Source organism: Dermacentor silvarum, chromosome 10, assembly GCF_013339745.2.
Source record: "Dermacentor silvarum isolate Dsil-2018 chromosome 10, BIME_Dsil_1.4, whole genome shotgun sequence".
In the NCBI taxonomy this organism is placed as follows: Eukaryota; Metazoa; Arthropoda; class Arachnida; order Ixodida; family Ixodidae; genus Dermacentor; species Dermacentor silvarum.
Genome location: NC_051163.1, coordinates 137757325 through 137775256, shown reverse-complemented (window position 1 = coordinate 137775256; position 17932 = coordinate 137757325). Strand labels below are relative to the sequence as shown.

General features: G+C 48.3%; 1 protein-coding gene and 1 long non-coding RNA gene across 2 annotated transcripts in view; both read right to left on the bottom strand.

Moving 5' to 3' along the window:
• LOC119430984 (luciferin 4-monooxygenase-like) overlaps positions 1 to 17932 on the bottom strand; it is a 225643-nt gene that overhangs the window by 144821 nt on the left and 62890 nt on the right. The gene's annotated exons all lie outside the window — the stretch shown is intronic.
• LOC125940970 (uncharacterized) lies at positions 11178 to 14461 on the bottom strand. Its single transcript, XR_007464124.1, has 3 exons — positions 14031 to 14461; positions 13465 to 13747; positions 11178 to 13182 (listed from the first exon to the last, which is right to left on the bottom strand). It is a non-coding gene; the product is annotated as an uncharacterized LOC125940970 (long non-coding RNA).

Genomic DNA, 17932 nt, shown 5'->3' with positions numbered 1-17932 from the left:
GACATTTCCCTTGTCCGTCCCGATAAGTTTCACCCCTCACTTAAGATAACTGCCTCTGTGTCAGCCTTGAAGCAGAGCTTCTCGACTGGCATTAATGAATCTTCTCGATTTGCTTTCAAGCGGGGTGATTATGTTGGCTTATACGACTTCTTGTCCACCAGAGATTGGTCCCTGGTCACAGATAAAACTAATGTTGATGACCAAATAGATCAGTTTGCAGAGCTTGTTTTGAGCGGTATGCGCCAATACATTCCTCAGTACAGTCCTAGGCACTCTAAATATCCCAATTGGTTCTCATCTGAACTTATAACTGCCCTAAAGCGTAAAGATCGCGCGCACCGTAAATCCAGAATTCCTGTGCCTAATGAGTGGAGAGAAGAATTCCGTTTTTTTCGAACTCTCTGCAAACGCCTCTATAAGCGGGATCATGATGCATATATTGCATTCTTGGAGAAGAGCGCCTCCGACCGGCCGGCGGAATTTTGGAAGTATATCCGCAAGCGTACCAGTAATCGCGGAGAGTGTTTTCACCTGCTCGACTCTGGTGGAGTAGAAGTCCAAGCAGTAGCGGATTGTTTTGCTGCCCATTTCTCTTCCTTATATAAGCCTTCAGGTTTCAACGCTGGTGTCAGTCAGCAGCACACAACGGCTCCTACATCTAGTCCTGTGTTGTTTGATGCAAAGCTGATCATCGAATGCCTTAAGCGCTTGAAGCCTTCCCTATCTTGCGGTCCTGATGGCATCCCTTCCGCAATCTTAAAAGCGTACAGCGGTATATTTGCCCCAGTATTGACATCTATATTTAATAGCTCTCTGAATACTTCCACCTTCCCTCACATGTGGAAAACTGCTCGTGTTCTTCCTGTATTTAAGTCTGGCTGTAAAACCGATGTCTCAAATTATCGCCCGATTTCTCTTCTCTGTGCCACGTCTAAGGTTTTTGAGCTTGCTCTTCACAACGTATTGTCTTGTACTGTGAAGAACACATTAATTCCGAATCAGCATGGATTCCTCACCGGCCGCTCTACTATCACAAATCTCGCAAGCTTCATGACACATATCTCCGCGCCGGTACTTCAAAGGGGGCAAGTAGACACCATATATTGCGACCTCAGTAAAGCTTTTGATGTGGTAAGCCACTCACTACTTCTCATCAAGCTTACGCACTTTGGTGTTGACTCGTCAATTGTAAATCTATTGCGGAGTTATCTTATTGGTAGATCATGTTTTGTTAACGTCAACGGCCAAACGTCTTCATCGTACATGGTAACCAGCGGCGTTCCTCAAGGATCAGTGTTAGGACCACTCCTTTTTTTAATTTTTATTAATGACGTTCTTTCCGCCATTCGACATTCTTCATTCCTCCTATATGCTGATGACATAAAGATCTTTAAGGCAATTCACACTGTTGATGACTGTCGCATCCTGCAGTCTGACCTGCTTTCTTTTTCTAAATGGTGCACAGATAATAACCTCACCTTGAATGCTGCTAAGACCAAAGTCATGACTGTCACCTGCAAAACAGCAAGCATCTCTCTTTCTTATTCAGTAGATTCTGTACCATTGTGTAAGGTCCGTGAGATCAATGATCTTGGTGTACTTTTTGATACAACCTTACACTTTTCAGCTCACACTAAACGCGTCGCAATGCGGGGCATGCGCACTCTTGGTTCTGTTTGCAGACTGTCGAGAGAATTCAATGATCCTACACCGTTCCGCAAGTTGTACACAACAATCTGTCTTCCTCAACTCGAATACGCGTCGGTCGTCTGGAATGGCATTTCTAGATCCAACAGTGACATTATAGATCGGGTCCAGAAAAAGTTTCTAAGCATATATCATCACCGCTTTGCAAACACGGACTCTGGGCCCTGCTCTAGCACTGTTGGATTATTGCCATTGCCCTTACTTCGCTGCCGCCGTAATCGTGCTGACCTGCTTTTCCTTTTCAAACTCCTTCACGGTATCCTCATGTGCCCCGAACTCCTCAGTTGTATCACATTTCGTATTCCGCGCAAGATCACCAGAGAACACAGACCTTTCCATGTTGCTGCCTGTCACCACCAACACTCAACCGTCCATAGAATACAGAGTCTTTATAACGCCCACTTTCATGACCTTGATAACTCTCTGTCTTTGTTCTGCTCTCAGCTTTCCGTTGTTGTGTCTTAGTTTCACCATATTGTTAAACTTCCCTTCTCCATTTTATTATGTATGCATTTTGCGCCTTCGGTTACATGTATGTACACTTTTCTTTTCAAGATTGATATTTTTTATTCATTGTTTTTTTTTCACTGATACTCCCCTGCTGTATTTCTTTTTCTATGTATACGTGCGCCAGCACCCAGACCTCACGGTTGTTCCTGGGCACGATAAATAAATGATTGATTGATTGATTGCTTGATTGATTATTATTATTATTATTATTATTATTATTATTATTATTATTATTATTATTATTATTATTATTATTATTATTATTATTATTATTATTATCTCTTGTCCACCAGAGATTGGTCCCTGGTCACAGATAAAACTAATGTTGATGAGCAAATAGATCAGTTTGCAGAGCTTGTTTTGAGCGGTATGCGCCAATACATTCCTCAGTACAGTCCTAGGCACTCTAAATATCCCAATTGGTTCTCATCTGAACTTATAACTGCCCTAAAGCGTAAAGATCGCGCGCACCGTAAATCCAGAATTCCTGTGCCTAATGAGTGGAGAGAAGAATTCCGCTTTTTTCGAACTCTCTGCAAACGCCTCTATAAGCGGGATCATGACGCATATATTGCATTCTTGGAAAAGAGCGCCTCCGACCGGCCGGCGGAATTTTGGAAGTATATCCGCAAGCGTACCAGCAATCGCGGAGAGTGTTTTCGCCTGCTCGACTCTAGTGGAGTAGAAGTCCAAGCAGTCGCGGATTGTTTTGCTGCCCATTTCTCTTCCTTATATAAGCCTTCAGGTTTCAACGCTGGTGTCAGTCAGCAGCACACAACGGCTCCTACATCTAGTCCTGTGTTGTTTGATGAAAAGCTGATCAGCGAATGCCTTAAGCGCTTGAAGCCTTCCCTATCCTGCGGTCCTGATGGCATCCCTTCCGCAATCTTAAAAAAAAATTATGGGGTTTTACGTGCCAAAACCAGTTCTGATTATGAGGCACGCCGTAGTGGGGGACTCCGGAAATTTGGACCACCTGGGGTTCTTTAACGTGCACCTAAATCTAAGTACACGGGTGTTTTCGCATTTCGCCCTCATCGAAATGCGGCCGCCGTGGCCGGGATTCGATCCCGCGACCTCGTGCTCAGCAGCCCAATTCCGCAATCTTAAAAGCGTACGGCGGTATATTTGCCCCAGTATTGACATCTATATTTAATAGCTCTCTGAATACTTCCACCTTCCCTCACATGTGGAAAACTGCTCGTGTTTTTCCTGTATTTAAGTCTGGCTGTAAAACCGATGTCTCAAATTATCGCCCGATTTCTCTTCTCTGTGCCACGTCTAAGGTTTTTGAGCTTGCTCTTCACAACGTATTGTCTTGTACTGTGAAGAACACATTGATTCCGAATCAGCATGGATTCCTCACCGGCCGCTCTACTATCACAAATCTCGCAAGCTTCATGACACATATCTCCGCGCCGGTACTTCAAAGGGGGCAAGTAGACACCATATATTGCGACCTCAGTAAAGCTTTTGATGTGGTAAGCCACTCACTGCTTCTCATCAAGCTTACGCACTTTGGTGTTGACTCGTCAATTGTAAATCTATTGCGGAGTTATCTTTTTGGTAGATCATGTTTTGTTAACGTCAACGGCCAAACGTCTTCATCGTACATGGTAACCAGCGGCGTTCCTCAAGGATCAGTGTTAGGACCACTCCTTTTTTTAATTTTTATTAATGACGTTGTTTCCGCCATTCGGCATTCTTCATTCCTCCTATATGCCGATGACAAAGATTTTTAAGGCAATTCACACTGTTGATGACTGTCGCATCCTGCAGTCTGACCTGCTTTCTTTTTCTAAATGGTGCACAGATAATAACCTCACCTTGAATGCTGCTAAGACCAAAGTCATGACTTTCACCCGCAAAACAGCAAACATCTCTTTTTCTTATTCAGTAGATTCTGTACCATTGTGTAAGGTCCGTGAGATCAATGATCTTGGTGTACTTTTTGATACAACCTTACACTTTTCAGCTCACACTAAACGCGTCGCAATGCGGGGCATGCGCACTCTTGGTTCTGTTTGCAGACTGTCGAGAGAATTCAATGATCCTACACCGTTCCGCAAGTTGTACACAACAATCTGTCTTCCTCAACTCGAATACGCGTCGGTCGTCTGGAATGGCATTTCTAGATCCAACAGTGACATTATAGATCGGGTCCAGAAAAAGTTTCTAAGCATATATCATCACCGCTTTGCTAACACGGACTCTGGGCCCTGCTCTAGCACTGTTGGATTATTGCCATTGCCCTTACTTCGCTGCCGACGTAATCGTGCTGACCTGCTTTTCCTTTTCAAACTCCTTCACGGTATCCTCATGTGCCCCGAACTCCTTAGTTGTATCACATTTCGCATTCCGCGCAAAATCACCAGAGAACACAGACCTTTCCATGTTGCTGCCTGTCACCACCAACACTCAACCGTCCATAGAATACAGAGTCTCTATAACGCCCACTTTCATGACCTTGATATTTTTCACAACTCTTTGTCTTTGTTCTGCTCTCAGCTTTCCGTTGTTGTGTCTTAGTTTCACATATTGTTCAACTTCCCTTCTCCTCCTTTTTATTATGTATGCATTTTGCGCCTTTGGTTGCATGTATGTACACTTTTCTTTTCAAGATTGTTAATTTTTTATTCATTGTTCTTTTTTACTGATATTCCCCTGTTGTATTTGCTGATATTTTTCTCAACTCTATGTCTTTGTTCTGCTCTGAGCTTTCCGTTGTTGTGTCTTAGTTTGGAGAACGCCATGGGCGTCGAGACGAGCGGACGTCTCCGCATCGGCTCCGCCTTCTGATATGCTTTTTGCCGGTCTACTGTGTGAAATCTTCCCTAATTTTGTCACCAACGTTTTCGCTACGTCTAGGGGAACACCCGGATACCAGTTTTGGCCCGGGCCACCCAGAGTTTTTTCCTTTTTCGACCAACGTTTCGCCTCGCTCGCTAGGCCTCAAGTGTACTGAACACGACTACGTACCCCTGCGCCGGCGCGTCCCGCCGCGGCGCCGCTATCATGCCTGAGGCCATGGTGGACGGAGAACCAATCACTCAAGAGGAAGCCAGTGCGCCTGGCTGGATCGAAGCAATTCGACGTCGAGCAACATCTTCAACTACTACCACCGGCAAGCCAGCCGGCGCCCGCATTGGCGCCCTGCGAACCGGAGCTGCGACGAGGGTTGCAGCCGCCAGCCGGCTCCCCCCGCTGCCAACGGATCATCACCGTGTCATCGTCCGCCCCGGAGGTGGACTGGATGTGCGTAAGTGCAACAAGCTTAAGTTCTTACAAGCTCTACTATTCGCTGCACGACTCCCGCCAACGGCGGCAGAGGAAGATATCGTTTGCACTAACGACACACAGAATATATTTGTGATCAGTACGTCGAGCTTACAAACGGCCAAAGCGTACGCTAAAGTACGACAAATTGTTCTCATGGAGCGAGCGCATCCAGTATCCGCTTACGTAGTCGCCTCTGGCACCACCAGCCGAGGCGTAGTCCGAGGGGTCGACGCTGACCTTCCAGACTCAGAGCTACAACGCCTGTTCGTCTCATCACACAACCCCACGTTAATGGGGGTACGACGAATGAAGGATACAACCACCATCATCCTTCTCTTCGACGGACACAAAGTCCCCAACTATGTGCGCTGCGGCATGCTTCTGCTGCGTTGCACGCTCTACAAGCGACAGATCGACACCTGCCGCAACTGCGGCCGAGTCGGGCATCGACAAGACGTCTGCCCTACTCCATCTGAGAAAGTCTGTGAACACTGCGGTATCAAACCCACCGGACCCGACCATGTGTGCGTTACACCCAAGTGCGCGTTGTGCGGCGAGGCCCATATTACGGGCGACCGCACATGCCGAAATCGCTATCAAATCCCTTACGTCGTTCGACGTCGACGCCGCCGCAGACGCTGGCGCAACAACAACCAACAGACCCAAGGAGGCTCGGCCAAGCAACAGCCGACGCCCAAGCAACCAGCCCCGAGTCAACCGACGAAGCACCTGCCTACCACCACCAAGAGTCCGACTGCAACACCTACCTGGGCCGACCGAGTCGCCGGTAAAGGTGAGACTCGCGGTTCCGCGCGCACGGGTAACTTGCCACAGCATGAGAAAGATGAGATTCAAGAGCTCAAACGCGAGCTAGCGTTTCTGCGCAAAGAAAACGCAGAATTCAAAGCACTTATTCGAAACCTGCAGCAGCCGAGAGAAAGCGTTGTCGAGGCACCGACGCCCGTCGCTCCGGCCGTTGAACCCGCCCCCACTACCTCGTCGAACGCCAATCGCGCCGCGAAGCGTCGCGCGGCCGAGGACCCGGCCGACGAGCCCGTTACTATGTCTAACTTCATGGAGGCACTCGCCCGCCTCCGCGCAGACATTGCGGCAGACCGAGCTGCCGATATGACTCCACACACCCTCCAGCTCACCGAGCTCCACGCGCGGTTACAAATATTAGAAGGACAGCAAGCGGCGGTTCGTGCGCCAACCCCTATGCAGTAATCATGGCTAACACAAGCAATCTTGTAATTTGGCAATGGAATTGCTTCAGCTTTCCCAAGCGGAAGGCAGCTTTGCAACAATTCATTCAATCTAGCGCCAATCGGCCTGCCGTAATTCTCTTACAAGAAACGCTAACCGCCGACCCCGTTTTGCGTGCCTATCGCACCGAAGCGGACCATCGAGTGGGAACGCGAGGGATAGCGACGCTCATCTCCAAGAAGTACGCATATGTTCGCCACGAGGTCCGCCCCGATCTCAAAGACGAACACATTATGATAGAGTTAATCCCAAATTCAAAGCTTAAACAGTCAGTTTTTATTCTTAACGTATATAGTACACCCAGAAACACGCAAACTACATTTCAGGTCCTCTTTCAGCGCGCGAGCAAAATTGCAGGGGACCACATGCTCATAATCGGGGGAGACTTCAATGCCACGCATCCAGACTTTGGGTACCGCGGCTCTTCCCGTAAGGGCACTGCCCTGGTATCACAAATGCACACACATAGACTCACGCTCCTAACAGATCCCACTTCAGCTACACGGGTAGGTAACTCGGTTACGCGCGATAGCACCCCGGACCTCACGATGGTCAGGCACGCGGGACAACCCACGTGGACTAACCTAGGTGAGAATCTGGGCAGTGATCATTACATTATACAGACGAACGTAAACGTCTCTACAAACAAAATCAGACAGTTTCGCATTACGGACTGGGATCGTTTTCGAGAGCTCAGGAAACGCGACGACACTCACTACAAAACCCTAGCAGAACTCCTCGCACGACTCAAAGAGGACGTTGCAAACTCGACTCAGGATGTTGAAACCGAACTGGAGGTCGAGCGAATGGATAGCCGGCTAGCTCACCTACTCGAAGCTAAAAAATCACTGCACGCGAAATGGCGCACGCAGAAGCTCAATCGTAACCTTCGTAAAAAGATAGCTGAACTCAATCGTCAAATCGAGGCACATTGCCGTAACCTAGAGCGTCAGCACTGGGACGAAGTGTGTAACTCGGTTGATGGTCAAATTAGAAACGGGGCCAAATGGAACCTGTTGAAACACTTACTAGGTGACAAACCGTCGACAGCATCCCAACAACTCACGATAGACAGACTAATCCACAAACTCAAAATCTCGGGTAAGACCGACACTCAAATCACCGACGAGCTAGCTGCGCGTTACCTATGTACCGAACCTAGCTCCCCATCCGATTACCCGCCTGCCCCGGACGCTACGGAGGAGGATCCACTAGGATCCCCCTTCACTTGCGCCGAGATTAAGGCGGTCCTCTCCGAACTCAACTGCCGCTCGGCCCCGGGTCCCGACGGTATACAGAATAAGCTTCTTAAAAATTTCGCCGAGGAGGACATACAACTTCTCACCGAGCACATTAACAAAATCTGGGAGACAGGTAACGTCCCGCCTTCATGGCGCGAGGCAACCGTCATACTTATCCCCAAGCCGGGTAAACCCTTAGCGCTAGGCTCACTTGGTCCCATCTCGCTCACGTCCTGTGTGGGTAAGGTGGCCGAACACGTAATCCTCAAGCGAGTCACGAAATTCGTAGAGGAGCGTCAGATTCTACCGATCAACCAAATTGGCTTTCGCCCGTCCATGTCCACGCAGGACGTAATGCTGATGCTCAAATACGAGCTCATGGATAAGATCACCAGAGACACTAGAGCCATCCTAGCGCTCGACCTCGAGAAGGCGTTCGACCACGTAAACCACTCTCACATCCTCAACTCGATTCGCGAGGCAGGATTAGGTACTCGTTTCTACAACTACGTTAGCTCTTTCCTACGCGACAGGACAGCTACAATCCAACTCGGCTCGATGGGCTCGAAGCAGTTCAACCTGGGACCGAGGGGCACACCCCAAGGGGCCGTGATCTCTCCGTTCCTGTTCAACCTCTCCATGCGCGCTCTGTCGCGACAACTCTCACAGATCGACGGCATCAGCCACGCCTTCTACGCAGACGATATCACCGTCTGGAGTACGAGCGGCAGTGACGGCCATATCGAGGAGCGACTGCAAGAAGCGGTCAACATGGTACAAACGTTCTTACGGCAGGCCGGTCTCTCGCTATCGGCAGAGAAATCAGAATTACTACTCTACCGCCCGAAATACAAGGCGCGCAGAGACGCATACGCGGAAATCAGCGTCCTGACGACGGACGGTACACCGATCCCCACGGTGGACCAAGTTCGCATTCTAGGCATGGTCATTCAAGCCAACGGCCATAACGACGCCAGTATCACTCACATTTCTAAGAAGGCCGAAGCAATGGCTAAATTAATTAACAGAGTAGCTAACAAGCGCGGGGGACTGTCTGAGGAGAATCTCCGCAGACTATTCCACGCGTTCCTCATGAGCCACATCAACTATGTGGCTCCCGCCCACCTGTGGCAAAAAGGAGATGTACGCCGTCTCGACGTGATCATCCGCCGGTGCGTTAAACAGGTGCTCGGGTTACCGGGCAGCACCCGCACGACCAAGCTCAACGAGCTAGGCATTCATAACACATTCAAAGAAATAGTAGAAGCTCAAAAAGTCTCTCAAATTGTAAGGCTGTCTTCCACTGAAGCTGGGCGACGGTTACTAGCACACCTCGGGCTCCAATCTCCCGTAACCCAAGAAAGCCCGCGACAGCTCCCCGAAGAGCTGCGCGCAAAATTTACGGTATTACCGATACCCCGTAACATGCATCCCACACATAACGTGGGAAGACGTCAGGCACGGGCGCGAGCCCTACTCAGTACCGCAGCCGCCATGGAGGATAACGTGGCCTTCGTAGACGCAGCGCAGTACGGATATACGGACCACTTTGTCTCGGTTGTAACAACAATCAAAGGCGAACACTTGTCGTCTATGACTTTATTAAATTCAAACGCTGATCGTGCCGAGCAGGTCGCTGTGGCACTAGCTCTCGCTGCCACCGACCGCACCGCCATTTACACAGATTCGCGCGCAACCGCACGGGCCTTCATGACGGGCTCGGTTTGTCGGGAAGCCGCGCGCGTTCTCTATGCTGCTAATTGGTCAGAAAAAAAGCACATCATCTGGTTCCCGGCACACGTTGGCCGACACGTACACGGAACCATCCTTAATGCCAACGAGTTGGCTCATTCCCGGGCGCGAGGTCTCACATTCCGCGTCGGGGAGAACCACTCGGAGGCTGAGGACGTTACTAGGTACTTCAGAGACCCGTTGTTAACCTTTACTGAAATCTGCAAACATTACCAATTGGAGCGGCGGAAGTACCCACTCCCGCACCCAAATTTAAACAGAGCTCAGTCTATCACTCTACGTCTGTTACAGACGGAGGCGTATGCATCGCCTCTAAAATGTTCGAAATACATGGATGGCATAAAGCCGGGGTGCCCGCGCTGTGGCCACCCCAAATGTACCTTACAACACATGCTGTGGCAATGCCCTACGTTGCGCGAGAGCAGCGAGTCTCCCTCTACGGAGGCGGACTGGAACTATCTTCTCACTAGCCAAGACAAAAGAGACCAGCTTAGGGCCATCCAGAGGGCCCGCGACATGGCCGTGGAGTTTAACCTCCCCGTCCCGTCGTGGGAGTGGCCCACCGGTGTCACCCCCTAATGGGGGTCGAGCGCCGCCTCCGGATAATAATAAAGTTCTTTGCCTGCCTGCCTGCCTGTCTTAGTTTCACATATTGTTCAACTTCCCTTCTCCATTTTATTTATGTATGCATTTCGCGCCTTCGGTTACATGTATGTACACCTTTCAAGATTGTTATTTTTTATTCATTGTTTTTTTTTTCGCTGATACTCCCCTGCTGTATTTCTTTTTCTATGTATACGTGCGCCAGCACCCAGACCTCACGGTTGTTCCTGGGCACGATAAATAAATGATTGATTGATTATTATTATTATTATTATTATTATTATTATTATTATTATTATTATTATTATTATTATTATTATTATTCTAGTAGTGAGTATTATGATTGGTTTAGACTTTAAACCAATGTTATCCCGCTGTTTTTCTTTAGAACATGTGCAAATAGAGTGTCTATTCATGTTATAGTGTGATGTGTTTTGTTTGACAATGCAATATAGCACCTTTTTTCACTCTGTTTAGCGCTTTCTTGGTATTTTATTTGTAAATGTTATTAAAAATGGGGAAGAGCTTTAGTTTATATTTTGGAGCATTAGTCATGTTCGAGAACCTGTTAAAGTGATTTTGCCGCGACTGTCAGGTCTCTGCCACACAAGCCCTTGGAAGGCTTCGGCAGACCTCACAAAAAATTAATGTACCAAAGAACTCGCATTAAAGGCTATTATTATTATTATTATTATTATTATTATTATTATTATTATTATTATTATTATTATTATTATTATTATTATTATTATATTGGAGGCAGTCGGTGGCGAAGTAGTCACCGAGTACTCATCGCCACGTTCATTGTCTAGCCAGGTGCTGCTTTAGCCGCCGTGAAATAACCTGGAGCAAGCTTCTGCGGCTGCGCAATTCTTCGTCCCAAGCATGGCCCGAATATTCAACTGGAAGGTTTAGGCGGTGTTCCTGATTGCCCGCTAAGCTGCTCTCCAAAGTGGCCGCTGCTAGCTTCGACATCGCACCGAACCGTGGCGCCTGGATCCTTTATCGGACTATAAAAGACGCTTCGAATCAACAGTGCTCCGCAGTCGGTGGCGAAGTAGTCACCGAGTACTCATCGCCACGTTCATTGTCTTGGCAGGTGCTGCTTTAGCCGCCGTGAAATAACCTGGAGCAAGCTTCTGCGGCTGCGCAATTCTTCGTCCCAAGCATGGCCCGAGTATTCAGCTGGAAGGTTTAGGCGGTGTTCCTGATTGCCCGCTAAGCTGCTCTCCAAAGTGGCCGCTGCTAGCTTCGACATCGCACCGAACCGTGGCGCCTGGATCCTTTATCGGACTATAAAAGACGCTTCGAATCAACAGTGCTCCGCAGTCGGTGGCGAAGTAGTCACCGAGTACTCATCGCCACGTTCATTGTCTTGGCAGGTGCTGCTTTAGCCGCCGTGAAATAACCTGGAGCAAGCTTCTGCGGCTGCGCAATTCTTCGTCCCAAGCATGGCCCGAGTATTCAGCTGGAAGGTTTAGGCGGTGTTCCTGATTGCCCGCTAAGCTGCTCTCCAAAGTGGCCGCTGCTAGCTTCGACATCGCACCGAACCGTGGCGCCTGGATCCTTTATCGGACTATAAAAGACGCTTCGAATCAACAGTGCTCCGCAGTCGGTGGCGAAGTAGTCACCGAGTACTCATCGCCACGTTCATTGTCTTGGCAGGTGCTGCTTTAGCCGCCGTGAAATAACCTGGAGCAAGCTTCTGCGGCTGCGCAATTCTTCGTCCCAAGCATGGCCCGAGTATTCAGCTGGAAGGTTTAGGCGGTGTTCCTGATTGCCCGCTAAGCTGCTCTCCAAAGTGGCCGCTGCTAGCTTCGACATCGCACCGAACCGTGGCGCCTGGATCCTTTATCGGACTATAATAGACGCTTCGAATCAACAGTGCTCCGCAGTCGGTGGCGAAGTAGTCACCGAGTACTCATCGCCACGTTCATTGTCTTGCCAGGTGCTGCTTTAGCCGCCGTGAAATAACCTGGAGCAAGCTTCTGCGGCTGCGCAATTCTTCGTCCCAAGCATGGCCCGAGTATTCAGCTGGAAGGTTTAGGCGGTGTTCCTGATTGCCCGCTAAGCTGCTCTCCAAAGTGGCCGCTGCTAGCTTCGACATCGCACCGAACCGTGGCGCCTGGATCCTTTATCGGACTATAAAAGACGCTTCGAATCAACAGTGCTCCGCAGTCGGTGGCGAAGTAGTCACCGAGTACTCATCGCCACGTTCATTGTCTTGGCAGGTGCTGCTTTAGCCGCCGTGAAATAACCTGGAGCAAGCTTCTGCGGCTGCGCAATTCTTCGTCCCAAGCATGGCCCGAGTATTCAGCTGGAAGGTTTAGGCGGTGTTCCTGATTGCCCGCTAAGCTGCTCTCCAAAGTGGCCGCTGCTAGCTTCGACATCGCACCGAACCGTGGCGCCTGGATCCTTTATCGGACTATAAAAGACGCTTCGAATCAACAGTGCTCCGCAGTCGGTGGCGAAGTAGTCACCGAGTACTCATCGCCACGTTCATTGTCTTGGCAGGTGCTGCTTTAGCCGCCGTGAAATAACCTGGAGCAAGCTTCTGCGGCTGCGCAATTCTTCGTCCCAAGCATGGCCCGAGTATTCAGCTGGAAGGTTTAGGCGGTGTTCCTGATTGCCCGCTAAGCTGCTCTCCAAAGTGGCCGCTGCTAGCTTCGACATCGCACCGAACCGTGGCGCCTGGATCCTTTATCGGACTATAAAAGACGCTTCGAATCAACAGTGCTCCGCAGTCGGTGGCGAAGTAGTCACCGAGTACTCATCGCCACGTTCATTGTCTTGGCAGGTGCTGCTTTAGCCGCCGTGAAATAACCTGGAGCAAGCTTCTGCGGCTGCGCAATTCTTCGTCCCAGGCATGGCCCGAGTATTCAGCTGGAAGGTTTAGGCGGTGTTCCTGATTGCCCGCTAAGCTGCTCTCCAAAGTGGCCGCTGCTAGCTTCGACATCGCACCGAACCGTGGCGCCTGGATCCTTTATCGGACTATAAAAGACGCTTCGAATCAACAGTGCTCCGCAGTCGGTGGCGAAGTAGTCACCGAGTACTCATCGCCACGTTCATTGTCTTGCAGGTGCTGCTTTAGCCGCCGTGAAATAACCTGGAGCAAGCTTCTGCGGCTGCGCAATTCTTCGTCCCAAGCATGGCCCGAGTATTCAGCTGGAAGGTTTAGGCGGTGTTCCTGATTGCCCGCTAAGCTGCTCTCCAAAGTGGCCGCTGCTAGCTTCGACATCGCACCGAACCGTGGCGCCTGGATCCTTTATCGGACTATAAAAGACGCTTCGAATCAACAGTGCTCCGCAGTCGGTGGCGAAGTAGTCACCGAGTACTCATCGCCACGTTCATTGTCTTGGCAGGTGCTGCTTTAGCCGCCGTGAAATAACCTGGAGCAAGCTTCTGCGGCTGCGCAATTCTTCGTCCCAGGCATGGCCCGAGTATTCAGCTGGAAGGTTTAGGCGGTGTTCCTGATTGCCCGCTAAGCTGCTCTCCAAAGTGGCCGCTGCTAGCTTCGACATCGCACCGAACCGTGGCGCCTGGATCCTTTATCGGACTATAAAAGACGCTTCGAATCAACAGTGCTCCGCAGTCGGTGGCGAAGTAGTCACCGAGTACTCATCGCCACGTTCATTGTCTTGCCAGGTGCTGCTTTAGCCGCCGTGAAATAACCTGGAGCAAGCTTCTGCGGCTGCGCAATTCTTCGTCCCAAGCATGGCCCGAGTATTCAGCTGGAAGGTTTAGGCGGTGTTCCTGATTGCCCGCTAAGCTGCTCTCCAAAGTGGCCGCTGCTAGCTTCGACATCGCACCGAACCGTGGCGCCTGGATCCTTTATCGGACTATAAAAGACGCTTCGAATCAACAGTGCTCCGCAGTCGGTGGCGAAGTAGTCACCGAGTACTCATCGCCACGTTCATTGTCTTGGCAGGTGAGCCATTAATTCTGAGAGCATAGTTGTTTGCCAGTGCTGCCGACTGCTGCCGACTGCTGCCTAGTTATGTTGAACCTTGTGCTAATGTTATAAGTATATTTTGTTTTATTGTGTTGAACATTGTGCTGATGTGATAGGTATTTAGCAAGCAGTATATTCAGCCTTGTCAATTTTATTTTTTTTCCCTCTGTGTGTGTGACCATGCCTGACCGAACCAGATGTCAATCGTGTTTGGAGAAGCTACCAGGTGATGGCAGATTCCTGACGTGTTTGGATTGCAAGCTCGGCTATCACCTTGGCAAAAACTGTTCTGGAGTGGCTGAAAATACATTTACATCAATGGGCGTGGCAAAAAGAGAGGCCTGGAAATGCAAGCAATGCAGAACTCTTGCAAGTGATAACAGCTTATTGACAGCCCATAATCCTGAAGGAACGGCAGTCGCTGGGGATCCTGGCTCTTTCGCAAAGGAATTAAATGCTCTCAGAGAAGAACTAAGGGGTATTAAAGACATGATGGTTGTTCTTCTGCCGCTCCGAGAAAAGCTCGACGAGATCTTGGCGATGAAACCAAAAATAGATGAAGTGCTGTCAGTGAAACAGACTGTAGTTGAACTGCAAAATTCTGTACAGTTTCTGTCATCAGCCTATGACACAGTTGTGATAAAGACAAAAGAGTCTGATTCGGCCTTGAAATGCCTAGAAACTCAAGTGGTGTCGCTGACGGAGACTGTGAATGCCTAATCCACTGAGATTCTTCAGTTGCGGGCTGATATTAATGGTTGTGAGCAGTATAACAGACTGTCGAACCTGGAGCTACACGGGCTTCCACTTTCACCGGGAGAAAACTTGCGAATTGCTATCGCGGATCTTGCGCAGAAGCTAGAAATACTAGATTTTGAACCCCGTGACGTAGTTGCGATCCACCGTCTGCCTGCCAGAAAAGATAAAACGCCTATCGTGCTCATTAGATTTTCGTCCCCGTTTTTGCGGGACTCTTGGCTGGCGGCTCGTGGGAAGCTTCGTGCCTTGGCACAGAAAAAAAACATACCTGCTATGTATCTCAATGAAAACCTGACCCAAGCTACCAAGTAACTTTTTTGGAAAACTCGATCTAAAGGCAAAGAAAACAACTATAAGTTTGTCTGGGTAAGGAATGCAAAGATCTTTGCACGAAAGGAAGACGGAGGCCCTGTCATCAGGATTGCATCCGTTACTGACATCGATAAGATGCTTTAAACTCATGGCGATACATTATATTTCTCTCCCGGACTTCGGTTCATAGAGATCTGTTTTCGAAAACTGCGATAGGCCTTCTTTTTCAGTCGTTCACATTAACATAAGAAGCATAAGAAAATACTGGGATCAGTTCCTTGTCGATGTTGCTGACGTCTTGGCCTTAGTGCATGCATTTGTACTGTCGGAGATAAATGTTCAAGATGATATGTTGTCGCAGTTTCGTCTACCGAATTACCACGAACACTTTTTTACAAGAACGGCCAGGAGAGGTGGTGGAATAGCAGTATTCATCAAGTCTAAATGGGCTACTACAAATACGACATTTACTTTTACGGGGGCGGAAAGCCTCGCCTTCCGCTTGGAAAATACTTACATGGTTTTGTTCTTAGCTGCGAGTTATCGTCCCCCCTCCGAACATGTGCTAACATTTTTGAATGAACTAAAACAAAATCTCGCTTGTCTACCTCCTAATTCGAACGTTTGTCTCATTGGGGACATGAACATAGACATTTTAAACTCTGAGAAAGCCATGGTTACCAATTACCTGAACATCTTGGCTGACTATGGCATTGAGTCAGTTGTTAACGAGGCTACACGAGAGGAGCTTCTTTTGTCTCGAGTTGTGACTTTCCTGTATTGACCACGTGATGGTCCGTTCAATAGATTTTTCGAATATAAATTCCGTCCGAGTGACAAAAAAGTTGGCTGACCACTATTTTATAGGATGCCAGCTTTCATTCCCAAGTTCCCAGCCATCCCAAAGTAAAGAACCCCAATACATTGAAATATTTGATTGCATTAAATTTGACCGACTAGTTTCCCACTATGACTGGAACGCAATGTTAACAAATAGCTGTCCGAACAGTGTATATAATAATTTTATAGCGGCGCTTTCCGATTTAAAGAAGGCATGTAGAAAAACAGTTTTGGTCCGAAAGCGAAGACCACACCTATACTGGCTGAGCAATCGGATAATAAAAGCTACCGAGGAAAAGGAAAACTTGTGGAAACGCTGTCGACAGCACCCTGATGATGAAACATTAAAATGCCTCTATCGAGAAGCCCGGAACAAGGTTACAGCACTGATGCGCTGTTCTAAGAGGAACTAATATCGCAATAAATTTACTTCCTCGCGTTATAAACCCGCTAAAATGTGGTCCCTGGTAAATGAGCTTAGAGGCTCTTATCCAAGTACGTATTTGGATCCGATAACAAAAAGTTTCGGATCTATCAATGAAAATGTGGCGGACAGCTTCAATGATTTCTTTTCTTCGGTTTGCGCAGATAATGATGGACCCACTGATCCTGTTGTTCACAACAGTGGTCTTGTTTCAATAACAGATTCGGCTTTTCTTCCACCAATAACTAAAGAAGACTTATATCGATTGTTACATCGATCTAGAAAAAGCCGTGCTGTCGGACTTGATGGCATATCAGCAGAAGACATACGTCGCAACGTCAGAGTTCTGGCCGATCCGCTCCTTTTTATCTTTAATAGAATCCTTGATACTTGTATAATAGCAGATGCACTAAAGAGAGTACGCGTGATACCAATATTTAAAGGCGGAGATGCATCGAAGCCAGAGAACTATCGCCCCATCTCTGTTCTTCCTTTCTTGGCGCAACTGTTGGAAAGACACGTGCTTGAAACGATTGAGGGGTTCGTCTTAAAACATAACATCTTATCTTCTTCCCAGTATGGTTTCGTACCTGGAAGAAGCACGCATGCGCTTTTTGAAGAACTGTCGGATCTTCTATATCAAACATTCGAACATAACCAGGTAGCCTGTGGTCTTTTTTTAGATATATCTAAGGCTTTTGATTCAGTAAGCCACAGTATTCTTTGTGCTAAATAACACAATTACGGGTTTCGGGGACATTTCCATGCATTTATACAAAACTACCTGGTAAATCGGTCTCAGATTGTATGTATTGGCGACCAAAATAGTTCTTTGCGGTTTCTTAACGCAGGAGTTCCACAGGGTTCTGTCTTGTCTCCGCTTCTTTTTAATTTGTACGTTTGTGACTTGGCACAGGTAACTAATTCATGTACTATTTTCCAGTATGCAGATGGTACGTTGCTTGTTTCTAAGCACATGCAGTACGAAGCAGCTGTCGCTTTACTTCAAAGTGACATAAAAAATGTGATGAACTGGTTTCGAAAAAACCGTATAAAAGTCAGTGCTCGGAAAACTAAATTAGTATGCTTCAGAAATCATTTAAAGGCTGTTGTAACCAGTCAACATGTCTTCCTACGCGGTTCGGATTGCATAGACTGTGTTTGTGCTCCAGTACAATATGCGGATAGTGTCAAGTACCTTGGAGTATATTTTGAGACTGACTTATCTTGGAATATTCAAATGGCTCGAACTTGTGCGAGATTGCGTAATGTTGCTTGTGTCCTTTA